This window comes from Panthera leo, chromosome E3 (genome assembly GCF_018350215.1).
Source record: "Panthera leo isolate Ple1 chromosome E3, P.leo_Ple1_pat1.1, whole genome shotgun sequence".
In the NCBI taxonomy this organism is placed as follows: Eukaryota; Metazoa; Chordata; class Mammalia; order Carnivora; family Felidae; genus Panthera; species Panthera leo.
The window spans coordinates 12,367,757-12,395,182 of record NC_056694.1 but is presented as its reverse complement, the minus strand read 5'-3'; the positions used below and the strand labels follow the sequence as shown (position 1 = coordinate 12,395,182).

Here is a 27,426-nt window from a genome sequence, read left to right as displayed (position 1 = left end):
GTCCCCAGATCTCAGAGTAGAGCTATACCACTGGCTTCCCTGGTTCTCCAGCCTGCAGGTGGCAGGTCATGGGATTTAGCCTCCATAATCCTAGGCATAAATTCATCTCATTCTCTCTCTCTCAAATTTTATATATATATATATATATATATATATATATATATATCTCAAATATATATATATATTTTATATATATATATTTTATATATATATATCTCAAATATATATATATTTTATATATATACATCAAATATATATATATATTTGAGATATATATATACATCAAATATATATATATATATTTGAGATATATATATATACATCAAATATATATATATATTTGAGATATATATATACATATATATATATTTGAGATATATATATATATATATACATATATAATTGGTTCTATTTCTCTGGAGAACCCTAATATGGGTGCCAGTGGAGAAGCAGCTCTGTTTTAGAATTTAGGCAGAACTGCCTGAAGTCTCAACGCTCAGAGTATGGAACTTTGAGCTCTGTAATTGTTCCTAATTAAAGGCCAGAGTGGCTCAGAGGTGTGGGAGGGGCTGAGCCTTCTCCTGGGACCAGCAGGCTCCAGGAGGGCTGCTCAGGCAGGGATCAAGGCGGGATTTTGTTCTCCCTGGCTGTATGCTGTCTGCAGGGGGCCAGGGTACCAGACAAGGTCTGGGAGGGCCTTGTACCACGGGGCCTGGTTCCAGAAGTGGTCTGACTCTGAAGGCAGAGTCTGGAGAAGGGAGATTCCCCTGAGGCCATCGGCCTGTTACCTGGGGCTGCAGACGTCCCCTGCTCTCCTGATGATCCCGGCAAGGAAAGAGGAGCCCTTCCTCGAATGTTTGCTGCCTCCTTCCCCACCCCCCCGCCCCCATATTCCTTGCCATTTCCGGGGAGTAGAGAAAGGGGTGTAGACAGTATGCGTGCGTGTGCGTGCGTGTGCGCGTGTGTGCGCGCGCGCGCACATGGGCACATGCCTGTTTCCACGAGCTTCCCCACTGGTCCGTGTCTAATACTTTTCTTGTTGTGAGAAGATTTCAAGGCAGCGGTGGCAGCCGCGGGCACCGACGTTGTTGAGAAACTGAAGATGTGTGAATTGTCCATTTCACACCGTTCCTCTAATGCCGAGGCCCTCCCTGGCGATAATGACACAGGAGGAGGATGGGAAGATTGTGTTTTCTGTTCCTGCTACTGTCTGGGGCAGCCCGCTGCTGCACAGTCTTGTGAAAACCACAGCCTCCCGACCGGGGTGCCGGATGCCTCCCTACCCACGGGGGGGGGGGGGGTGTTCATTTCATCTTTCACCCTCATTAGCATAACGGGGGCAAGGGAGCCCAGCACCATGCCTTTCCTGGCAGCAAATATGTTTCAGCGACGGTGACAGTGATAAGCACGAAGGGAAGTCTTGGAAATAATAGAGGTGGTAAGATTTGGTTGATAACATCTGTGCTTCCCGCCAGATCTGAACGGGAAGACTTCAACTGATTGACTCCATTAGTATTCGGAGGTTCCTTCTCTATAGAAAAAGCCTCGTCTTTATAGAGTATGGACTTTACTGCCATCAAGTCACTGGGTAACCTTGGGTCAGTGACTTTGCATCTCTGAGTCTTCGTTTTCCCCGCTTCCTGGAGGTGTTAGGGGAATCACATAGGATTGGATGTGCTTAGTGTCACAAAGCCCAACAAACGTTAATGGTTATGATAGTTGCATAACATAGCGGTCAAGGACGTGGGCTCTGCAGCGGGATAGCCTGGGTTTGAACTCTGATCTGGTGCTTACCTGCCGTGTGACCTTGAACTCTCTCTGCCTCAGTATTCTCACCTGTGAACAGGGATAAGAAGGGAAGGCAACTGATGATCGTGTAAATGAATTTGCGTAAAATGCTTGGAATAGTTCTGGGCTTATAGTCACTGCTGTGTAAATATTCACGAAATAAATAAAATTAGGTATCGCACTGTGAAGCATCATTTGGAAGAAAATCTGCTGTCAGTGGGGCAGGATTCGTAAAAATCCCACCTTTCCTAAAACTGCCGCTTTGGGGTTATTTCTGGATTGGCCTGCTCTGCCCGTGCGATAAACAGCCTCACATCTCAGTGGCTTACAGAAGCAGATAGTAACTTCTTGCTTATGTTTTAGGTGGACCGCTGTGGGTCTGCGGGTCTCTGCTCCTTGCATTTCCTTTCTCTGGGGCCCAGGCGGAAGGCGGGTCCCCGGTGTGGATGTGCCCACCCTTTTGACAGAGGGGAAGGTCACATGATCTGAGAAGACCCCCGCAATCCCATCGAAAGCTTCTCTTTGGCTGTGACATGGCTGAGCCCAGACAAACCACATAGCGGTGGACCTAAATGCATGGCTTCCTGTCGGTGAAGGAGGTGGTATGTTTGGCCGAAGAATACAGCGTTCTAGTAAAGAAGCAAGGCGATGAGGAGATATGGCACCATTTTACATGAGGAGCAGTTGAAATAGGTAGCCTGGAGAGCTTCTGAAGCCGTAGAGGTCTCCAGATATCTGCAAGCTGTTTGGTGACAGATTGAGGAAATATATTCTGCGTAGCTCTGAATGAGAGTACAAGGCACGAAGCAGATTTGGCTCAGCATAGATTCTTTTTTTACAAATGTTATTTCTTTATTTTGAGAGAGCTAGAGACAGCGCGAGTAGGAGAGGGGCAGAGAGAGAGGGAGAGAGAGAGAATCCCAAGCAGGCTCTGCGCTGACTGTCGGGGCGGAGCCCGACTCAGGGCTCGAACTCAGGCAACTGTGGGATCATGACCTGAGCTGAAACCGGGAGTCAGACGCCTAACCGACTGAGCCACTCAGGTGCCCCATCAGCATCGATTCTTATAAAACAGGCTGCCGAACTCGGCAATGGGTCTCTTTACGGTCGAGCGGGTTAAGTATTTAAGTGGTGACATCAGCAGGTCAAAAGAGATGAGTTAGCAGGGCTTCATTTCATCGTGTGTTCCCCCAAATCGGGTTCCTTCTGAATGGAAGTCAACCCTTCGGAAGTTTGAAAGATAGTTAGTATCAAGTCATTTGGGGTCAACACGTGTGGGCAATTCGACACCAGCTTTAGCCTTGTACAGGACGTTCGGTGAGAGGTCATGGTCACTTACCGCTGTTGTGTGTGTATTTCCACCTTTCTTCTCCCGCCCACCGTGAAATCAGGCATTTCCAAGGGCTTCCCTTTGACCGATGAAATGTGACCACTGATGATGTGTGTCCTCCTTCCAAGAGGACGCTTTGAGAGCCAACGCGCGATTCACCGTGTTCCCTTCCCGTGGTCCCAGTGACGAGGAGCTTATGAGCCGGGATGAAGCCTCTGTCAGCCTGGGTACTGCGCCGATGACAGCAACAGATTCCCCTGCTGATCGCGTTGCACACGCATTATGGCTGAGAAAAAAACACTGTCACAGTCAGTGAGATTTCTAGGGTTCCTTCTTACTCCAGCATCGGCTCACTCCTTCGGCTTGTTTGCTGACGTTTCCCCCACAAAAGCAGTGCTGTCCACGGAACCACTTATGTAATGGGAAATGTTCCAGTAGCCCAGTTAAGAAAGTAAAAAAGAACGGGGGAAATGAATTTTAATAACGTCCTTTATTTAACCCCAAAGACCTAGAATATTATTATCTCAACATGTAAGCAATGTCCAAAATTAACGAGATGTTTTACGCTCTTTCTTCCCATCCAAAGCCCCTGAACTTTGGGGTGTATTTTACGCTCGCGGCACATCTCAGTTGGAGTGAGTCACAGCTCAAGCCATTGCCACATCGGCCAGCCCGGATCAGAGGCTTCGAGTATAAGACTTGGCTCTGTAGTGACTTGGTTAGGGGGATGCCACAGGCTGTTTTGCTATGGGTTGTTTAATTGGGCCCAGATTCATGTTGCGAAGGGGACTGATAAACGTGTGTAAACAAAGCAGAAGGTCTGTTGTGTTGATTTTCACGTGAACTGAAGGACCACGGAACCAGATGAAATCTGAATCTTTATCTAGTAGCAGATAGGAACAATGGCGAGGGCTCTTCTGCACATATGATTTTGTGTTTGTTTGTTTTTTAAGTTTATTTATTTATTTTGAGAGAGAGACAGAGAAAGAGAGAGAGAGACAAGTGGAGGAACAGAGGGAGAGGGAGAGAGAGAATTCCAAGCAGGCTCTGCACTGTCAGCACGGAGCCTGATGAGGGGCTTGGACTCAGGAACCATGAGATCATGACCTGAGCTGAAGTCGGACGCTCAACCGACCGAGCCACCGAGGCGCCCCTGATTTTGTGGGTTTTAAATACATGGGTAATGCAGTCATGCTTATACCCAGCCTCCTGTATGTATATGTATATGTGTGTGTGTGGTTTGCAGTGAACCACACACACTTTCCAGTACTTTCCTGATTTCTCTTTTTAACTTGAAATAAACATATATCGGAGTTCTTTCCATGAATACGTGCAGAGCCTCATCCTTTCTCTTTTCTGTTTTTTCTCTCTGTGGGACAGCTCGCCGAATTGTTATACCATCATATCTAACTGGTCCCTTATCGGTGAAAAGAGAGCCGTGCTTTTTTTTTTTGCAAACCGATGCTGAAATAAATGGCCTGTGCCCGTGTTGTTTTGTGTGCATATAAGGATGTCTGAAGGATACATCCCAGAGGTGGCTGGGTTGGGTGTGAAGGGCCAGAGATTTATGTTCTGTTTTGCTGACTTGCCCTACCACGGACTGAGAGAATGAAGTTAAAGTCTTCTGCAGCTGGCAGGTTTTTGTTTATTTTTCTATATGTCTGGGTAATTTCTGCTTTAGGAATATTGCTGCTAGGTAATCGGATATATAAATATTCATAACTGTTTTATCTTAATTGCGAGTTGCACCCTTTAGCATTTAAAAGGGCCCTTCTCTGTATCATTAAATACTTTTTGGTCTCACTGCCACTTTGTCTAATATTAATATCATAAACCCGGCTTTCATTTTGCGTGTAGTTGCCTGGCATACCTTTGTCCAGGCTTTTATTTTTAAAAATTGCTTTGTTTTCCATATGTCTCTTTAGAGCCTGGAGTTTGGATTTTCTTTGCGATATGGCCTGAAAAACTTTTATTTTTAAAAATAATTGAGGCTCATTTGCATACTGATATGCCTGCCTGGGTTTAGTTTTTCATATTTTATGTGTCCTTCTCGAGGATCTATAATTGCTTCTTCTTAAGTGTTTCACTCTGTGATCTTTGCTGTGTGTGTGTGTGTGTGTGTGTACTTCTGATATTTAAGAGGGTTGGTACTTTTCCAGTTGTTACTTTCGCAAAATTAATTATAGCTTTATCTAATTCTCTTAGTCCCGATTTTTCTACACAGCATCTAATGGTTTCCTAGTATGTACAGTTATAAACCTAAAATGTTTCCTATCCCTTTGTCTTTCCTTCCTTTTCCTTAATTCAGTCTTCTTCTAAATTTGGTCAATAACAATATCTTTCTTGCAGTTTATATTTGAACTGTCAACAGGCTTTTATTACCTCTCCTCCACCTCGATTACTTGATTTGGCAGCTTTATGTAATATTCTCCCTCTGTCCTCTGTTACCCATGAGGCAAATAGCAGACCTATTTCCTTTTTGGGCCTCTCTCGCCCACTTTGTTGTTACCCTGCCTCGTTCCTAGCTTGTCAGGGCATGTGACACTCACATTGTCTTCTGTCACCCAAATCCGTGTGTGTGTTTCATTTTTTCGCTCTGAGCTCGCGCATGTGGAGGACCCGGCCAATTCTTTTGCTCTGGAGCCTTAGAGATTTCTTACACGGCTACAGTTTATCCTCTAGAAGTTTCCTCAAGAAGGGCTGTGGGCCAGCGATCCTTGGGTTGTGCAGGTTCACAACTGTTTGTCCAGGGTCGTTTGTTATACTTGCAAGGTAATTTGGATAAACAGAAAATTCTTGGCTCAGGGGTCGAATCCCTGGGGCGTTCTAGGCCTTTCTCCGGTGTCATCAAGGGTTGACTGTTGCTGGGGAGAAATCTGCAGTCAGCCTGTTGTTTGTTTGTTTTTCTTTTTTCCTCTTGTAATCGAACTTTTAAATGCCAGAGCAAAGGATTCTTTACCTTTAAATTTAGTCCAACGGCTATGCCAGGAGATGCCTCGGTGTTGACTCTCCCGGGTCGATTTCCCTGACCACGGTGTTCCTCTTCAACAGGCAGCGTCAGGCCTTTTCTTTTGGGACAATTTTCCTGACTTGTATTGTTAAATATTTGTTCTCCTTCATCGCGCTGGCTCACTTTATTTTTTATTAAGGGCATCTAATATCGGCTCTCCTCTGCCTGTCTTTTACATCTGTACTCGTACCTTTCCCGGGCTGCGTCTCCCTATTTTATTTTGTGGCTTTTCTTCCAGTTTTGCAAATCTGTCTCCACGTCCCTTTTTATGTTTTCTGCAGTGTCTTCTTTTGTCCCTCGGTGTTTCGTTTTCACTTCTGTGATGTTTGTTCCATTTTTTCCCCCCTGCTTCTCTCCTGAGTTTTGCCAGCCACATTTCATTGAGAAATTTTAGAAATCGATGATTTTTCTGCCTTTTGCCCACAGTTGTTCTTATGGAGTCTCTGTGTGGGTGCTGAATTATTTATATTATTAGTATTATATTTATATTCATTTATTATATATACATTTTTTATTATTAATATTTATTTATTATACTTATATTATTATTTAAATATATTATATTTGTATTATTATATTACTATGTTGTTGTTGTTTTTAGCTATAATCTATATGATGTTATACATACTATAACTGCCACCTTGACCATTGAACAATGTAGGAGTTAGGCAGTCGAAAATCCACATATAACTTTAAACTCTTCACAAACTTAACTACCAGGGGCGCCTGGGTGGTTGTCGGTTAAGCGTCCAACTCTTGATTTTGGCTCAGGTCATGATCTCACGGTTTGTGAGATTGAGCCCCGTGTCAGGCTCTGCACTGACAGTGCGGAACCTGCTTGGGATTCTCTCCTTTTCTCTCTGCTCCTCCCCCACTAGCTCTCTCTCTTTCTCTCTCTCTCTCTCTCCCCCTCTCAAAAATGGATAAATAGACTTAAAAACAAACCAAAACCAAACCAAAATTAACTACTAAAAATCTACCGTTGACCAGAAGGAAGCCTTACCACTAACGTAAACAGTCGATGAACACACGTTTTGTACGTTACATGTATCATATGCTGTATTCTGCCAATAAAGTAAGCTAGAGAGGAGAAAATGTTATCGAGAAAGTCATAAGGAGGAGAAAATACATTTAAAGTATTGTACTGAATCTACTGTGCAAAATTTCTCATATACGTGGACCCGTGCAGTTCAAACCTGTGTTGTTCAAGGGTCGGCTGCATCCGTATCCTTAATCCAGCAATGACTACCCCCACTAGTCCCACTGTTGTCCCTCATCATGTAATTCATCACAGCGTAGGCTGGGTTTTCTGAGTCAGCTGTTTGCTAGAAGGTCGTGTGTGGGGAGGGGCCCAGGCAGCGCCTGATGCTTCCTCTTCTGCTCCCCAGAGACAGATCTCCACCTGGCCATGGCCCAGCCCGTGACTCTCTGTGCGTCTTGCCTCCTCTCTGCTGCCGTGCGCCAGCTGGGGCCCGGAGGGCCTAAGTCACCAGCTCTGTTCCCCGAGTCCCTGGAAGCAGCCCTTACCTTCTGACCGCATCAATTAAGTGGCACTTTCTGAAATTTGTCCCCACTGGGCTCTCCTGTCACCCCACTGCTTCTTATTTTTCGCTCCCCCCAATTCATAGCCCAGTCTCAGCCAACCTGGGGGCCCTTCCATGTGCTTTGGAATTTGGATGATCTCCGTCTCTGAATTCCGTGGAAACTAGTCGCACAGTTGATAATTCTCCTTTTGCTTTTGTGTGATTCCTAGTGGGGGAAGAAGTAAAACGAGGCAAAGTGGTCGCCACATTCATACCAGAAGTCTTGCTTCTCAAACCAACTTGAAATCCACGTACTGTTGGTAATTCTTTTGGCTCACGGTTGTGTGGCTTAAGTTAAAGCTGGGGGTGCCTGATTGTAAGTAGAGAAAGTTGTCTTATGAAATAAGGTTTTCTCTCAGCAAGTATTTCCAAAAATGCTCGGAGGAGTGTTATTCTTTACGAATATCTACCAAGTCTGGTTATCTTCCTCAGGAATCCAGAAAAGACAGTTTTAGAAAACAAGCAGCAAACTTGTATAATTTACGTCTGCAGGCTCTCAGAGAGGTCGTCCTTTCGTATTGATTTCTGATCCAAAGCTGGAGAAAGAAGGGCATCTTTCTTGAAGTTCTGGCATCTTACCGTGACGGCAAGTGGTCCTGGGTCACCGTGCAAAGGGCGCTGTCATATACAAGGTTCCTGGAGGGACTCTGGCAATCTATATTACAGAAACTGAAAAATATTCATACCCTTTCATCCAGCAAATCTATTTTTAGGGATTCGGCTTATGGATGCAATCAGAGACACAGAGATCAATTCCCAAAAATGATGACCAAAAATTGAAAACTACTTAAATGTTTAAGGGTGCTGGTTAAGTCATGGTACGTGCATATGACAGAGGAGAGATCATTCACTGAAACAATCCTTCTGTTAACATTTTAGTGTTGAGAGAAAATGCTTATGCTATTATGTTAGGGTAGGATAGAAATCTATAGGCCAACTGATCTCAGTTATGCAAAATATGCAAAGAAAAAAACCAACTGGGAAGAAATATATCAAACATCAATAATGATCATTTCCAAAGAAGTCATGTTCATCTTCAGTGATGAGACTATGAAGTCATGCTTATTTTCTCTGTATACTTTGCTGTGTTTGAATTTTTCCACAAATGAGCACGTCTGATGTATTTTATATTGGCCTTTTATTTCTAATTTAATTTTTTAGGAAATGCATTCATGTTGGACAAAACTCAAAAGGCATGGGGACGTAGAGTGAATAGTCAATTGCCCACTCTCTTTTCTCATTCATTCACCCCTCCATTGCCTAGTTCTTCTCCCTGGAGGCAACAATATTATTTGGCTCGTGGGTATACGTTCAGAGATATTCTGTGCAATCTAAGTAACCCCTCTCATATCTTCCTTTCCTCTCCCTTTCTTACACAAATAGTAACAAACCTACCATTCTGTTCTTTTTTTAAACCTCATCTGTTTTGGCAATGATGTCACTTCAGTACACAAAAAGCTTCTTGGAGTTTACAAATTGTTGCCCAGAATTCCATCCTTTGGCGGTATCTTGATTTGCTGAAATCCACCCTGAAACTGTTATCAATCTTTTTTTTCTTTAATGTTTATTTATCTCTGAGAGAGAGAGAGACAGAGTGCGAACGGGGGAAGGGCAGAGAGAGAGAGGGAGACGCAGAATCCGAAGCAGGCTCCAGGCTCTGAGCTGTCAGCATGGAGCCCGACGCGGGGCTCAAACTCTCCAACCGTGACATCACGACCTGAGCCGAAGTCGGACGCTTCACCGACCGAGCTGCCCGGGGAACCTCTATCAATCTTTGTTGTTGTTGTTGTTATAAACAATGCCATGATAAATAACCTGGAACATACGTCATTTCAAACATGCATGATGTTTAAAGTCTGTGATGGCTCGTTGCACCTGTCAACAGGGCTCCAGGAGACGTCTTGCTGTCCATGCCCGGCTTGACAATGTAGCGTCGATTGAAACAACACTAGGATGGGCGGAAGAGGCAGGCAGGCGGGCAGGAAGCCCTTTTGTGGCTGAGGGGGGCAAGCTGTGGCGGAAGTTGGTCTTGTCTCCCACCTAACTTACATCCGTGGGACATCTCACGCGACACTCCTTGCTGATGGCTTCTTGCTATTATTTCACACTTACGTGGGGCTTATCATTCTCTAAGTGTCTAATGCAAACTTTTCTCACTGGACTCTTGTTACCCTGGGGGACAGGGTAGAGCGGTTAATCCCCCGTGTCACGGCTGGCGGAAGTTAGTGAGCGCTGGGTCGTGCATTTCGTTGCTACTCTAGCGCAGCCTGCAGCCACCTCTCCCCGGCTCCAGCCCTTTGTCCCTTTCTTCCGGTGCACGAGGTGCACCACAACTTGAACTTTCTCACCTTTCTTCTGACAGCCGTCTATCGCGGGACCGCCCCTTTACTTACTTGGGGCAATACTTTACCCCCCAGCTTCTCTTGGAGATGTTACTGGGATGTCACATTGCTTAAAACTAGACCTTCTCTGTTTGATCTCTTCATTGAGGTTTTATGGCTCTGGTGGGCTATTTCCAATGAAAAATTATCGCAGCTGTTCTCATTGGCATTGAACTTTAGGGCTTCTGTCTCTAATTTATCTCGGTGCTGGAGCTGACCCAGAGCTGTTTTTTGAGGACAGGCTTGGCCCTTCACAGGGCTACTCACTCACCTCAAGCTTATATCCTGGTTGGGCTCCTTAATTTATAGACCAGAATGTCACATATGCTCTTTGCTCTGCAGGCTGTAAAAGCATAAAGATCAGCCTTTAATCTGCAGCATGGAGAGTCTGTCCTCTGGGTCCTTGTTAGAGGGCAAACCCCTGAATTCTTTGTTGCCTAGTTCGTAAGCAGCACTCAGCAAACCCTAATCATCTACCGATTGTCTATATGTCCTTTATTGACATCTACGTAGAATGCCTTTCTCTCCTTCTAAAGTCAAACTTAAAACTTTCATCTACTCATTAATCCAATCGACAAATAGGCATAAGGCATTACTAGGTACTAGATGCTGGGTAGTCGTCAAGGTTTTGGGAGTATAGCAAACTTGCTACTTTCAAGGAATTTATATTCTAGTTGGAAGAGACACATGGATAGACATTAAACAAATAGAACAAGTAAACGCTGCGGAGCCTCGGGGGCTCAGTCGGTTAAGCATCTGATTCTTGATTGCGGCTCAGGCCATGATCTCATGATCTCATGGGGCTCGAGCCCCACATCAGGCTCTGCGCTCTCAGGGGAAGATTCCCTGCTTGAGATTCTGTCTCTCCCACTCCGTCTGCCCCTCTCTGCCTTGCAGGCTCTCCTGTCTCTCTCAAAATAAATAAGTAAACTTAAAAAAATGGAGTAAACATGCAGTATGGCAGATATTGATAAATGCTATAGAGAAAATTAAAGCAATTTAAGGGAAATAAAGTGGAAAGGCGTGTGTGTGTGTGTGTGTGTGTGCACTATTTCAGGTACGTGCATCTGGGAAAGCTTCATAGTCATCTAATAGTTGGCAGAAAGAAGTGAAAGTGTGAGGCACTCATATCCTGGAGGGAAGAACATTCTAGGAAGAGGGCTTCTCATGTTTGGGGGGCAACAAGACAACACAGCTGGAACAGAAGGAGAGAGAGGGGGAAAGGAGAGAGAGGAACGGTGGTACAAGGGAGGGGGTTGGGGTCGGGGCAGCTGGCGGACCACCCATGGCCTCTAGGTGTATTAGGCATGGTCCTCCAGAGAAACAGAGCCATTAGGATCTGTATCTGTATCTACACCGGAAGAGATTAATATATATAATAGTACAATATAAATATAGGTAATACACATATAACTAAAAGAATTGTGAAGAATTGCCTCACACAGTTACGGTGGCTATGGAGTCCTGCGATCTGCCATCTGCAAGCTGGAGACCCAAGCCAATCCCAAGCAGAAAAAGACCAACATCCTAGCTCAAGTCAGTGTGGCAGATAGAGTTCCCTCTTATTCAGTCTTTTGGTTCCATTCATGTCTTCAACTGATTGGACAAGGCCCACCTGCATTAAAGAGGGCCATCTGTTTGACTCGGTCTACTGATTCAGTGTTAATCTCATCCAGAAACGCCCTCACAGACATACTGAGAATACGGTTTGACTAAACGTCTGGGCCCAGCTGACATGGGTTTGACTAAACCCTGTGGCCCAGCTGACATGTAAAATTAATCATCATGGTATGGCAGTAATAACTCTGTTTTTTATTTTTATTTTGAGAGAGAGAGAGAGAGTGAGCAGGGGAGAGGGGCAGTGGGAGAGCGAGATTCCCAAGCAGGCTCCACGCTGGGTATAATCCCACAACCCTGGGCTCATGACCCGAGCCGAAGTCAAGAGTCAGATGCTCAAACTGACTGAGCCACCCGGCTGCCCCGTAACTTTGGTTTTCACTTGGAGAGGGTTGGGGGGGGGGGGGGGCGGGCACTGGAGATTTTGAACAGAGGAGCGACAAGGGCTGACTTATATTCTAGCAGGATCCCTGGCTGCTGGGTTGAGAATAGACTGTAGGGGTGGGGGGAGGGCGTGGGGTGGGGGGGAAGAGAGAAGAGTCGGGAGGGCCACTGAAATAATCTGAGAATGTGGGTGGCCTGGACTAGAATAGGCCCAGTGGATATGATGTGCAAAGGTTGTGGTTCTAGATACGTTTTAAGAGAGAGAGTCTGGGGCCACACGGGGCCTTGTCCTTACTTCTGTGACAGCCCCTCTCACTTTGGACGGTAACTGTTTACTTGTTTGTCTCCTACACTGAGTGCTGTTTTATTAATCTTTGTAAAAATAGCAACATAAGAATAACCGCTAACCGCCGAGCTGTACTCTGGGTCAGCGACTGGGCTCCGTGTTTTACCCACAGTCTCTCATCTGATTTTCACATTTTATCGAAGTATAGTCGATACCCAGTGTTAACAACAAACGTGTTATTAACCCAATGCTTTCTAGGGTGTTCTTTAAAAAATAGGTTTTTTTTTTAACATTTATTCATTTTTGAGAGACTGACACAGAACGCGAGCAGGGAGAGGGGCAGACAGAGAGGGAGACACAGAATCCGAAGCAGGCTCCAGGCTCCGAGCTGTCGGCACAGAGCCCGACGCGGGGCTCGAACTCACAAACCTCGAGATCGTGACCTGAGCTGAAGTTCGGAAGCGTAACCGACGGAGTCACCCAGGCGCCTCCAGGGTGTTCTTAAAGTCTGGAAATCTTGTTATTTTCTATTTTAACCCATCGGAGACATCCTTGAGGGCATTGTGGAGATTTGTCTTCGTTTTTAGACTCACGGACATCCTGTAAGTGAGGGTTAGACACAAAGAGGTATAGAAACCGGGCAAAATTCGCGTACCAGTCGCCACCTGGCACGGTGTTCAGTACCCAGCACGTATTGAATGAGTGGCGCTCATTCCTTCACAGGTATTTCCAAGGCCCGCCGTGTTCCAGGCCCACGGGGAATGGGGACAGAGCACTGAAAAGATGCTCAAAGCCGCCTCCCTCGTGAAGCTCGTGTTCCAAGGGGCCAGCGACTACCTCATCCCGTTTGGGCGGACTGGAAGCATGGGAAGAAGCCTTGGAGGGCTGAGTAGGGACGAGGTGGCCGAGAACCTCGAGCGAACGCAGGGGAGGAGCTTTATTTAGAAAAGAAGCCACGCCTCTGTAGGCGAGGTCACGGAGAGCGCTGGGTGTGGCCGTGACCACGGGCTGTGTGTCACTGGCTCGCCTGTCCTTTCCCTCTTCTCCTTCTCCTGCAGTGCAATTTCGCAGGACTGGCCCTGGCTGCAAGCCCTATTCCTCTTGCCTGACGCCCGGCCCAGGGGCCGCCTCCTCGGTGGGACGTCAGAGCAGCCACTGAGCAGCAGGAGAATCGCCTCCAGAAGCTGGGCGAACGTGTCGCCTCTGCTGCTGCTGTTGCGAGCAGACCCGGCGGCAGACAGCTGTGGTTCGCGCGTGAGCATATGGCTGGGCCCGTGTGGCCCAGATTTCACTCGAGTGCCCTTAATGAGCCAGCAGCTGCTTCTGCCGCTGCCTCGCTGTCCCTGTCCCCATGCCCCGGCCCCGCCCCGCCATCTCCTCGACAATCTGCTCAGCAGGCAGAGCCGAGTTCATGTCTCCGGCTGCTGGGGACAGAGGCGGGGGAGGACCAGACGCAGCCCCCCTTTTCTGATCCGACATCACCCGTTGGCACCTGGGCCTGCCAAGGTGATGGGTGGCACACAGGGCTCCCGGACTGGCCGGCCCCCTCCCTTGGAAGTTGGCAATGGCTTCGGAAACACAAGGCATAAAATCGGGGCGCCTGGGTGGCGGTTACGTCGGTTAAGCGCCCGACTCTTGACCTCACGATTGTTGAGTTCGAGCCCCGTGTTGGGCTCTGTGCTGACAGCGTGGAGCCTGCTTGGAGTTCGCTCTCTCCCTATCTCCAGCTGCCCCTACCCCCTCTCAAAATAAATAAAGAAGCTTAAAACAAAGCATAAGATAAAAACAGCCTTTATGCGGAAGTTTAAAACATTTTTTTTAATGTTTATTCATTTTTGAGACACAGAGAGAGAGCATGAGCGGGGGAGGGGCAGAGAGAGGGGACGCAGAATCGGAAGCAGACTCCAGACTCTGAGCGGTCAGCACAGAGCGGGACGCGGGGCTCGAACTCACGGACCGAGAGATCATGACCTGAGCCGAAGTCGGACGCTCAACCGACGGAGCCACCCAGGCCCCCCCGGAAGTTTGATTTTAACGTAAGGCACGGTATTGTAATGCGACAGTTAAGGCCACGGTGACGTAAGGCAGCTGGTGGCATTAACCATTGCGGGGGGAGATCCAGGGTCCCGGCTGAAGTAGTCGCCGCGATTGTACAGACCCGGGTTCTATTATTACTGATCCTCCTGCTAAGAGCTGGATGCCGTTGGATGAGTCACTCAACAGCGCTGAGCAGAGGTTTGTCACCGGGGAAACGAAGGAATCGGAGCAGGGTGATAACTACCACAACCACTTTCACGACCGTGTCTTATTTTCACGATGTGCCAGGCACTGAGCCAAGTGTTTTCTGTGCTTCGGATGCGCAGCTATCAACTTCCTCTGTTTCAGGTTGCTGTCTACCCCCCCCCCCCCCCACCCCGTGCAATCTTACATGGAACCCATGTCGAGAACAATGGATTTGGATCCATTTTAGTCCTTCGGCGCCCCTCCCACCCTGAGGATCGCAGCTAGGAGACCACCGGTGTGAGCGTGTTGGTTCCCGAGGGCTCTCTCACAGTTCTGGAAGCCAGCAGCCCCAAACTGGTGTCACCGGGCCCACATCGAGGCATTGGCAAAGCTGGTTCCTTCCAGAGTCTCTAGAGGAAAATCCCTGTGCTTGCCTTTGCCAGTTTCCGGAGTCTGTCTGCACTGCGGGCCTCTGGGCGTTCTCCCGTCCCCGCACCCACTCGCTCCCATTGTCACCCACTCTGCTGCCCTTCCGTGGCCACATCCCCTCCCGGTCTCCCTCCTATGGGGACGGCAGTGGGTACGTTGGGCCTACCGACGCGGTCCAGGAAAATCTCCCCCTCTCAGGATCTTTAATCACATCTTCAAGGTCCCTTTTTCCAAGTTAAGTAACACTCACCAGTTCCAGGGATTGGGGGCCATTCATCCTTCACCCTCCCGGGGGAGCCTCTAACTCCCCTTGGCTCTGTTAGCTCTGCCACACGTGTAGAACTGGGTAGTAATGATAATGCACACTTCTGTATCGATCGCTCCTTTTCAAAGCCCCCGCTCCCCCTCTGCCCTCTGTTTTGATCTCCTCTGTAATGTGGTGCAGTGGGTTTGTTCTCCGGGCCTGGACCCGGCAACAACAGGAAGAGGTAGACACGGGGAGGGTCCCAGCTTGCGGGGTGTCTGATTCATTGCGGCAATGTCAATAATAATAATTTCCCTCCTCGTGATTAGCTCCACTCAAGCTGGGTCTAAATGATATCCAAACAGCCAGTCGATGTGGTCAATGTACTCAATCTGTCAATTTAGTAGAAAATAAAAAATCGATGAAATTACTGGTTTGAGTGAATTGACAGGTCGTCTCACTGACTCGGTTGGGTCAGGGAGCCTTGGGTGGGCAACTCCAGACACGAGGGTGTCACCACACTGAAGTGACCGCTTGCCCCGTGGCCCCCCCCTCCCTCGGGGATCGTGGTGATGAAGACAATACCCCTTCTCTGCATCCTCGGGAGATTAGAGCTGTTTCAAGAAATTTCGTGGCGATGATCTGAGTTTGTTGTGCCGACATCCTGAGGGGGTCGGGACCGCCGAGGAACCGGGCAGGGAAGCCGTATCAGACATTTAAAGATTCACAGCAACAACAGCGGCCACACGAACCTCTTAAAATGTGCTGAGAGTGAATGTAAGCACCTCGCCCGCGTTAGCTCGTTAAACTCTTTCCACCTTCTGTGGGGTAGCTTATTATCCAGATATTTTATCCAGATCTTTCTATCCAGCTTTTCCAAGGGGGACGTTAAGGGCAGAGCTGGGACCCAAACTTAGGTCTCTTAACAACCTGCTTTTCTCTCTAGATCAGAAGTTCTCAACCCTGGCTACCCGTCAGATCCACCAGGGAGGCAGAAAATAAAAGTCATACATATAAATTTCCATACTTCAGCTCTATTTGTACTAGCAAAAAACTAGAAATAGCCCAGAACGATCCGTGGCCCATCCTCATCATAGGGTATCAGGCACCTGTGGAAAGGAGTGAGCCTCTCTGTAGAGCAGGGGTGGGGGGTGGGGGGCGGAGGGAGAGCAAGCTCCAGGAATCAGTGAAAAAAGCTAAGAGCGTGTGGGGTGTGGGGCTGGCTCAGTCACTAGAGCATGTGGCTTGATCTCAGGATCTTGAATGTAAGCCCCACATTGGACACAAAGTTTCTTTAAAGAAAAAAAAAAGCTAAGGAGTGTGGTGTTCTACATTTATTTAAGAAAAGAGGGGACAACGTGTTTTCTGGTGAGAAGCTGCACAGGACACCTGTCTTCATTTCTTCATTTAAAAAAAAAAAAGGAGGGGCGCCAGTGTGGTTCAGTCGGTTGAGTGTTCGACTCTTGATTTCAGCTCAAGTCATGATCCCAGGGTTGTGGGATTGAGCCCCTCACCAGGCTCCGTGCTGAGTGTGGAGCCTGCTTAAGATTCTCTCTCTCTTCCTCTGCCCTCTCCCCGCTCATGCTCTCTCTCTCTCTCTCTCTAAAATAACAAAACAAAACAAAACAAAACGGAGGGGTGCCTGGGTGGCTCAGTCGGTTAAGCGTCCGACTTCGGCTCAGGACATGATCTCGCGGTCCGTGAGTTCGAGCCCCGCGTCGGGCTCTGGGCCGACAGCTGGAAGCCTGGAGCCTGCTTTGGATTCTGTGTCTCCCTCTCTCTCTGCCCCTCCCTCACTTTCTCTCTCTCTCTCTCTCTCTCTCTCTCAAGAATAAACATTAAAGTTTAAAACGTATATCAAATGAGAAATTAGATTTTGACAGATTATCTGAGGAATTACTATTACAGAGAGTTTGTTTGCTAATTTTTTTGGTGTGATATGGTATTGTGGTTATTATTTTTTTTTTTTACAGAACCATCTTTAAGAGAACATTCTGAAGTTGGCATCTGGGATTTGCTTCAAAAGAATTGTATTTTGGGGGGCGGAGAGAGGATGGAGGGCAAGATTGGTCCTGACCGACTAATTAATTATGAAAATTGGATGAGATTTGTGAACCTTGAGCGTAGTGTTCTGTGGATGTTGCATTTTATTAAAATGTTCTATGTAAAAAGCTACAAAAGTAACTTTTCACAGAGAAGGAATTCTTTTGAATTGCCCATGGTAGTGCCTGGGCTCAGGTTTGCTTTAGTTTTGGTTTAAAAGCTCCCAACTTGAGGGGCACCTGAAGGGCTCAATCCGTTAAGCATCCAACCTCGGCTCAGGTCATGATTCTCGGTTCATGAGGTTGGTGAGTTCGAGTCCCGTGTCGGGCTCTGTGCTGACAGCTCAGAGCCCGGAGCCTGCTTCGGATTCTGTGTCTCCCTCTCTGCCCCTTCCCTGTTGGCACTCTGTCTCTGTCTCTCCCTCTCTCAAAAATAAAAACATTAAAAAACATTTTTTTAAAGCTCCCTGCTTGATTTTAAGGTGCAACCCGATTCCAGAACCCTCTTTAATTCTCCTTAACCTTTCCCCAGGGGATCCGGAATGCAGCCCCACGAGACAGATGCTGTCCGAGGGAAACGACCCTTCCCCTGTGACTGATCTCCTCTTTTCCATTTTTGAGTTGCCTCGGTGTCAGGGTCGCAAGATTTATTTTTCTATTAGTTTTCCTAATTTCCCCAGCTGGTCTGCAACTTGGGGAAGTTAATAGCCGTTTTGTATTTGACTTATTTTCTCCTTGAGGCCTCTGAGAATGCCTGCCGATAATGAGCTGACCCATTTTGAGAATCGGGGTGTGGTTCCCAAGACTTTGCTGTTTTCCTTCACCGGAAGAGGAAATGCCCATCTCGGCGGGCACCTGCGAGCAACTCCGTTCAAGTCCATTTCACGACGCCCCCTGCTCTGGAGGGAGAACGAACACCGTTTCTGCCAGGAGTCAGCGGTTGTGGCGAGGCGGGGAAGGAAGGGGATGCGAACCGTCCCCTGAGGGGTTTCTTCTAGCCACCTGTTTGAGTATTCTATCAGGTCAGGGAGGGCCACTTGAGAAGCTACTTCAAAGGGACCCCACAGGACTGGCGGGCAAGAAACGCTTGTACAGGAAACCGAAGAACGCCCAGGAGGGAGATAAATTCAAGGGCCACCCTGTAATCCCACAGACAAAATGTCAGATGAGGACAGAACTCCCCCAGAGCTGGGGCGGCGGGTAGGATGCCGAGTCTCTCTGCTCTGTGCAGAAACTTATCCAGGAGCCCACACGTCAAGGGTCCTGCACGTGCTTTCATGCTCCACTGTCCCTGTCCTGACATTCCTGATCACTTTTGAACCCAAGGACCCCCTTACTCATTACGCGCTGGGCCTTGTCAATTAGGTTCCCGGCTGCGAGAAACAATGTTGAATGTGACACAGTGGGGAGGGTCACACGCTCTCTTTGCAAAGTCCAGGGGATCTCGTGTCAAGCGTGAAGCCTACAGGAGGGTGTGTAAAATCAGAAGAGCAAGAAACACCAGGAATGGGGAGAGAGAGAGAGAGAGAGAGAGAGAGAGAGAGGCTACGGTAAGGGGGAGATCAATACGAGTAGTTTTTATACTGCTGGAAGGACTTTTCCACTTCACTGGGGCTCTTCTGAGCTGGTGCCAGCAATGAGCACAGGGCTGGGGAGGCCAGATGCCTTCCGTCGAGGAGCTAAATGTACTTACAGAAGGGACCCCGCCTGGGGAAGGGGGTCTTGTTAGGATAAGGAGCAATGGTATATCAGAGATTTCCTGCTCAGGGCTCTGAGCCCTGAGTGGCACAGCCAGTCTCTATGGTGGAGCGGGGCCTCCAGCCCAGGTGGGTCATCTCTGAGCCCGTTCTCCTGCCCATTTCATGGCAGTCTTATTGTACAGGGCAACCTATCCATTCACCGGCTCATTCGTTCACCAGGCGCAGCACTCACACACGTTTTTACATTGTGTGAGTCTATATACATGTACCTACACGTACAGACACACGGGCGCGCGCACACACACACACAAATTCCAGAGTTTTAGCTCAGAGTTCCAATGGAAAGCAAGACAGACAAGATTTTGCTCTGATCATGCAGGACGAGGAGGCCGGGGGGTTAGGACCGCGGCGGGCAGGGATGAGAGTTCCAGACGGTGTCAGAAAACACGGGGGTAGGGGTTCAGTGGATCATTTCCAATCGGTCATCTTCTGAAATCTTGACTCGACCTCGAAAACAATCGAACCACCATTGTTTCCTTCATTTTCAAATGTGCCGGATTACACAGTTTAATTAAAAGAGACATGATGGAACATCATCATAACAGCCAAATTAACCTTTGATCACTGCAAAGAATTTTCGAGAAGCAAAGGTCCTTCGAGGGAGGTCCCTGGCCCAGCAGCAGCAGCGTCTGGGAACTTGCCGGAAATGTGATTTCTCAGGCCCTACTTATCGAATCAACAGTCTGTATTTTGAGAAGCCATCTGGGTGATTCAAATGCACAGTGAGGTGGAAAACCACTGGTATAAGCCACCTTCCCTGGGCCCTTGAACTCTGTTCAGTTATGGATGATTCTGACACCTTCCCACCTTTGAGAGCCTTACTGTGTTTCAAGAAACAGCCTTCACACCCACCATCTCATGTGTCCTGATTCACACCTGGGCAGGCAAGTGGCCTCTTCGTTACTTTCTTGTTTCCAGCCTTTAAAATCTACCTCATGGAGTTTTCACTGAACTAGCAGTAAGCTAGCACAGAGATGAAAGGTGGAGGGGGGAAACGTTACTGAGAGGGCTTCATGAGAAGATGGACAAAAAGGTGGAGTGAGGTATTTGGTTAATTTTTTGCCAGCTGCTCAAGTCCCACTTCTTCCCCCTGTCTATTTATCATCCATCCATCCATCCATCCACCCTTCCATCCACCCATCCACCCATCTATCATCTATCAACTGCTCAGTAGATCTATCCATCCGTCCATCTGTCCATTCACTTACCCGTCTATAATTTATCCATCCATCCATCCATCCATCCTTCCATCCACCCATCTATCATCTATCAACTGCTCAGTAGATCTACTCATCCATCCATCTGTCCATTCACCTACCCGTCTGTAATTTATCCATCCATCCATCCATCCATCCAACCTTCCATGCACCCATCCACCCATCTATCATCTATCAACTGCTCAGTAGATCTACCCATCCATCCATCTGTCCATTCACTTACCCATCTATAATTTATCCATCCATCCATCCATCCTTCCATCCACCCATCCACCCATCTATCATCTATCAACTGATCAGTAGATCTATCCATCCATCCATCTGTCCATTCACTTACCCGTCTATAATTCATCCATCCATCCATCCATCCTTCCATCCACCCATCCACCCATCTATCATCTATCAACTGCTCAGTAGATCTACCCATCCATCCATCTGTCCATTCACCTACCCGTCTATAATTTATCCATCCATCCATCATCCATGTATCATCCATCCACCTATCCATCTATTTCTATATCACCTATGTCTTTGTGTGTCCCCCTACCCTTCTTTTACTATCTAACTATGCTAATGTCTGCCCTTCTGTCAGTCTGTCTGTCCTTCTGTGTATCTATCTATCTATCTATCTATCATATGTGAAGGAGAAGTGGAAAAGGAGAAAAAATAAAGTAGAAATGAATGGGCTTGAGTAAATTTTCTAACCTCTAGGAGCCTCAGATTCTTTAAATGTCAAAGCGTGTTTGTGTGTGTGTGTGTGTGTGTGTGTGTGTGTGTATAGTGTGAATGAGTACATGTGCGGTTGTGTGTGTGTGTAACGCTATTATTTCTTGTGATTATTGTAAGGCTTATAAGTGCATATGTGAAAACACAGTTCCTGACCCACAGAGAAGGGGGTGACAATAGTCGCCGGGTCTGAAAGGGGGAGAAATGGAGAAGAGGGAGGAGCAGGAGGGCAGGGAGACACAGGAGAGGCCTGTCCATGGGGAGTGAGGGGAGAGTGGGGGGAGCCACGGTGCCGGGGAGCAGGGTCAGTGAAACGCTGGGTGGGGTCGTGCAGGGGGAAGTCGAGGCGGGGAGAGCCAAGAGGCATTAGAATAAGGTGCCTCAGAAGTGAGAGGGGAAAGCGGTTTTTATGGCAGCAATTAAGGAGCCTGAATGATCGTGCCTTTAAATGAATTGCGTGTTTATGTTTCGGGAGCGGAGATGTCCCAAGACTGCCTGGGGATGCTTCTCCCACGGTTCACCCACCCACTCCCGACCAAGTTGTGAAAATATATACCTGCTTCTCTCTCCAAGTCACCCTACTAGCTAATTATCTGTAAAGATTCAAATCATGAGCTGAAACTCCAAAGCTTTTTATGGGCATTAGGGGAGTATTAAATAGGAAGATTGGAAGCAAAATTACAGTTCCCCCAATAGATTTTGGGGGGTTTGATAAAAATCTGCTTTTAATTAAAAATATAAAGCAACGAGGCCCCCTGTGCACAAACAGGAAAGCCTTTGGGGCTTGGTCCCAGTTGCAAACGTCTTGGGATGTCGGATGTCCACTGCGGGATCCCGGCCTCTGCTGCCTCGGGGAGAGGGGCGGGGTGGGGGGAGTGATTGATGGAATGGTTGGGTTTTCGGCTGAGAGGCCTGGCTAATAGATACACGAAAACAGAGGCTGTAATGCAGCTCCCGAGATGAAGTAATGGGTTGTCTCTGTCTAGGTAGGGAATTCTGCCAAGCCCCGTGTTTTAAATAAAATGAGGCTTTTGTGGTTCTTGGCATGGGCCCGCCAGTGCAGGCTAACCTTGGCATCTGGGCGCTGGCCCTTCTCTAGAGTGGGGCTGAGGGTTGGCGCGGGCTCAGAGACTACCCAAGGGCAAGGATACCGGGCTTGGGGACCAGCCCCGCCAATCCTGCTCCTCTCTCAGTAAAGGCATCACCATCCACTCTGTTGCTCAAGCTCAAAACCCAGGAATCAGCCTTGATTTCTTCCAGATCGCAAATCTCTCTTAATTCCATTCATTTTCCTCTGTTTTCGCTGTTACCACCGCGGGCCTGGCACCACATGTCTTACCTAGACGCTACAAGACCCTCTTAATTCGGCCGTCTGTTCTCTCGCTTCACCCCTCCACGATCCACCAAATCAGAAGGCTTGTTTTTGAGATTGTACCTTTTCTTTTCTTTTCTTCTTCTTCTTCTTTTTTTTTTTTTTTTTTTTTTTACTGTGTATCAATAGTCTGTTTCTTTTTGTTATTGATATCCCATTATAGGAATAGACTGCGATTTGTTGATCATCTCCCCTAAGCGGGACGTTCACACTGATTTTAGCTTTTGGCTACCGTGAAGAAGTACAGACACGCCCTCCAAGTTGGTAAGTTGCTAAGAACGTTCGTGTTCGAGTATTTCTGTAGGCATGCGTTTTTACTTCTCTTGGGTAAATATCTAGGAACTGAAGGGCTGCGTCATTTAATTTCCGCATCCTGGACTTCTTTTAAGTTTCTGTTTTTTCAAGAAGTCTTAGGTTCACAGCAAAATTAACAGGAAGGTGTGGAGGTTTTCCTACTTACCCCCCTGGCCTCCCCCGTGCCTGGCCTCCCCATCACCAACATGCCCCCCTGGAGTGGTGTGTTTGTTACAATCGATGCCCCTCCGTGGACACGTCATAGGTTGTCTTGGCGGTGTGCGTTCTATGGGTTCGGACAAGTGTACAAAGACATGTATCCATCATATAGTACCGTACCGGGTGTGATGATCCTCTGTGCACCTCTTCGCGCCTCCCCCCGCCCAGCACACCCAGAGTGATCTTTTTGTGTCAAGTCCTCGGGAAAGGAGGTACAGCCCCGTGCATAAAACAGGGACTGTGCAACCAGATGGCCTGGGTTCGAGTTCCAGCCTCCACCACCTGTTAGCTCTGCGTGTTTGGCAACTTACCTAACCTCTCTGTGTCTCAGTTGTCTCAGCTGTGACGCGGGGAGAAGGGTACCTACTCACGCACAATTCTGAGAGTTAAACTGATGTAAATAAAGCACTGAAACAGTATCTGATACTATACACGCAAGTCTCGGGACGCACGCGTCACCGCGGGTAGGATGGTCAGCTCTGCGTTTCTCTTAGAAACCCCGCCCCCCGAGTCCTCTCATGGCGCCAAGGTCACACGTAATGAAACCAGTGTAGAGCGGGGACTGGAGAGGAAGTACTTCCAGAGAAGGTTTTCCAAAGCGGGAATGCAAGTGACCGTGGGAGACTTTCCTAAACCCGGGCAGGAAGTCCCTGCTCACGGGTCCCTTCACTGATAGATTCCCCGGGACCTCACGTCCCCTCCGACCTGGGGGTCCACCTGGACACGGATTTCCCAGGTAAAGCTAGGAAGGGATAAGCGGGCCCAATGGTACGGTGAGGGGGGCTTTGGAAGCTGGGGAGGTGTGGGAGGCTGAATACGCTACACGAACAAGCCAAACCAACAACGATTTCCCCCTTGGAGCTTCCAGAAGGAACCAGAGCTCTGCCAGCACCTTGACTTTGGGCCGGTGAGACTGATTTCAGAATTCTGATCTCTATACTTGTAAGATGAGAAACCTTGCTGTCTTAAGCCACTACGTTAGTGGTACTTTTTGTTATGGCAGCAAACAGGAAACTCATACATGCAGGTGGCACCGTGACCCCGAGGGCCAGGCCTCTCTCTGCCTCTCTTCCCCAGCGCTGACTCTTTGTGTCCCCTTGGCCTTCTTTATTCAAGCCCAGGGGCTTTTTCCGTCTCTTGGCTGGTGTAAAAGACGTTGCAATGAACATGGCGGCACGTATATCTTTTCGAATTCGAAATTTTCTCCGGGAAATTACCGGAATTACTGGATCATATGGTAATTCTCTCTTTAATTTTTTTTGAGGAACCCCCATTCCTGCACCGATTTGCATTCCCACCACCAGGGCACAAAACTCTCTTTGTTCTCGGTCCCGATTCTTGGCGTGGGCTTGTGGGAAACACGGAGTGGGCCCCATCCAGGCCTGCCACTCCGCTTTCCACTTCCCCACCTCCCTCCAGCTTCCCAGGACCCAAGTCCACGCGGTGGTGAGATGCGGGGTGCCGAATAACAGTAGAACTCAGAATAAAAGAGAGGCCAACTCAAAGGGGTCTGGGGTCCACAGGACGGGGCTAAGGCTGGGATTCTAGATGCAGGAGCACACCAGGGAGGTAGGGATACCAGGGAATGGTGAGCCTGGAAAGCAGACGAGTGGTTGGTTGATTATAAACAGAGGAAGAAAGGATACCTGCCTAGTTGTGGGCAACATGGAGGCCAGCATCCCTGCCCTTGCCCCGGCCTGGGATGGGACAGGCAGCTATGGCGTCCTGAACTTCAAAAGCATGTGCAGGGTGCCTACTGAAAATCAGATTGGTGGTTCTCTTTGGGAGCCATTGACCTGTGGGTCTTGGTGTTTCAGACACCAGTGGCCAGGCAAATGGAATCAGGAGTCAGGCACTGGGAAAGAAGAAAGAAGGGCAGGAGCAGAACCCAGAAGACCGGAATTAACGCCCCGAACCGGGCTCTGGGGACAGCGCAGCAGGAGGCAGCTGCTGAAGATTGGAGGAAAGGGTAAGAGACAGCTCCAAGAGAATGGGCCGAAAGGTCAAGACCAGCCACCAACAGGTGCGGTTGCTAAGGTTAGAGTGGGACGTGAAGCAAGATCAACCTGAGGGCTGCAAGCTGGGGTCCTTGCCTGCGGTGAGAATTGTCCCCAGAGCAGGGGCAGGTAGAGGGCAAATAAGCCCACCTCCTGGCTCGGATGGACGTGAGGACAGGGTGCCAAGTAAGCCGTGAACGTGCCTTCTTCCTGACTATGTCCATCCATGACTCTGGTTTGGTCCGAAAAATGCAAGCGGAAAGACTGAGGTCTGTACCTGTTTGTCCTGGGCAGCTGTCACCAGAAAGTGGACTGGATCAGCATTGAAGTCTTCCCATCAGTAATCAATAATTAAACACCTATGGTAAGCAAAGCATTAAGCCAGGGCTGAGGACTTCCAACTCATTATTTTATTCATTCATTCCACAAATATTCACTGAGCATCTTCTCTTGCCAGGCCCTGTTGTGGGTGCATGGGATATGGCGGTGAGCAGAATGAAGATTCACCAGGAGCTGCAGTGCAGTGGAGGGTGACGAGAAGAAGCAGTCAATATCTTAAATGAATCCACTTATAGCAAATGGACAAAATATAAAGTACAGCAGAGTAACAAGAGTGTAGGAGTCACTTTGAGAAAGTGACACTTGACCGCATTCTAAAAGGAGGTAGGGAAGTAGGCCACTGCCATACCGAGTTAGGGCATTTAGGCAGATTCAACAGCCGGTGCAAAGGCCCTGAGGCAGGAGCATGCTGGAGGTCTGGCAGGTGGCAAGTGGTGGGCGGGGAGGTCACAAAGGTAAAGGGGACCAAACCACACGGGGCCTTAAGGGGCGTCACAAGAGTTGTGACTTTCACTCCCAATGCCACAAGGAGCCATTGGAGGGTTTTGAGCAGAAGAGTGACATACCGAGACATTTTTAAAGATTGGCTGCTGTGTTGGGACATCCTGGTCAGGTGATTAAGAGATAGCTCTTTGAAATGTTTACAGTCTTATCCTGGAGCTAAGTCTGGCACATACATAACAATAACATAGGGGCACCTGCGTGGCTCGGTTGGTTGAGTGGCCAACTTTGGCTCAGGTCAGGAGCTCGCGGTCCGTGGGTTCGGGCCCCGCGTCGGGCTCTGTGCTTGCAGCTCGGAGCCTGGAGCCTGCTTTGAATTCCGTGTCTCCCTCTCTCTCTGCTCCTCCCCTGCTTGCATTCTGTCTCTTTCTGTCTCTCAAAAATAAATAAATGTTTTTAAAAAATTAAAAAACAAACCAACTAAAAAATAGCAAATGCAACGGAAACACCCAGAGCCTCTGACGGTTCCAATAGCAAAAGAAGAGAGTGGGATCAATTTCAGAGGGGGTGAGGGGTGGGTGGGAATCAGAGGAAGAACCTGAGACGGGCCTTGAAGAACGGGCAGGATTTGGAGATGAAGACCTAGTGGGAGGGTTGGCATGTGGGTCCCTTGTGTGGAACAGAGTGAACCCCGGCCTGGCAGGACAGCCAGGTCGCGGGGAGTGGTGATGTGTAGTTCCCGAACTGTCCCCTAGGCCAGTGGGTATCAGACCGTGGACCGCATGCCGGTCACCAGGGAGACGGTTCAGAGGCAGGTTCCTGGATCCCACCTTCGGAGATTTTGATTTGGAAGGTCAGGGGAAGGTGCATTTCGATGGGAGCACACGAAGTGACTCAATGCAGGGCTCAGAGCGGGTCGCCCGCCGAGGAATGCTGTCTTTTCCCTGAATGCAGGAGTGCAGCGGGGAGAATGTTTGGACAAGTAGGAACCAACAGGTCTAGGCGAGCCCAGAGCTCCAGAACTGGGGATTTGGCATGCTATCTTGTAGAGAATATTGGAGTCTGAGCTCCAGGCGAAGGCGCTAGCTAAGACCTGCTCTGAGGTGGGCTTATGTAAGATATATTTGTCAGCCACGTGCAGAGAAAGGCAAAATGCACAGCGGGGAGCGGGGTGGGGGGCGATTCCACCGAGGAGTGTGCAAATCAGCCTGAATGAGGGCTAAGGCAGAGGGTAGAAGATATAGGGGTAAGAGGCACAGCGACTGGAAAGAACCCCCTGCATGGGACTCCCATCGATCACGTTCCCCTACTGTGTGCTTGGCACATAGTAGGTGCTCACTAAATATTTCCGAAAGGAATGGATCCACAAGACTTGACGACTGATTGGAGGTAGGGGCAAGAGACAGAAGAGAAGAAGTAAGGATGAGGCCACTGACTGTAACATAGGGTCAAATCATGAGCGACACTGGGGATACAGAAAATAAGGAAAAGGTGCCAACACAACCCACCAAAACCCAGAAAGCGAAAGGCGACGCAACCAGAAGACCAAGGATCAGCCACACAAGCTTCACACGAGACCCAGACTGCGGGGTTCAGATCCAGGGGCCCCCTCTTCTTCCCAGCCGTATGATCTTGTGTAGATGATTCACCTTTATGCGTGCCTCTGTTTCCTGGAGGTGGTTATGAGGGTAAACAAAATAAAACTTGCATAGGCGTCCAGCGTCTATCACATAACAAATGCCTG

General features: G+C 48.4%; 1 long non-coding RNA gene across 2 annotated transcripts in view; it reads left to right on the top strand.

Moving 5' to 3' along the window:
• The window catches only part of LOC122209943, a 42,531-nt gene extending 17,278 nt beyond the window's left edge, over positions 1 to 25,253 (top strand). For both annotated transcript variants that reach the window (XR_006197848.1, XR_006197849.1), the window contains exons 3-4: positions 22,556 to 22,656; positions 24,723 to 25,253. This is a non-coding gene — a long non-coding RNA (uncharacterized LOC122209943). The remainder of the gene's footprint in view (positions 1 to 22,555; positions 22,657 to 24,722) is intronic.
• The last annotated feature ends 2,173 nt before the right edge of the window (positions 25,254 to 27,426 follow it).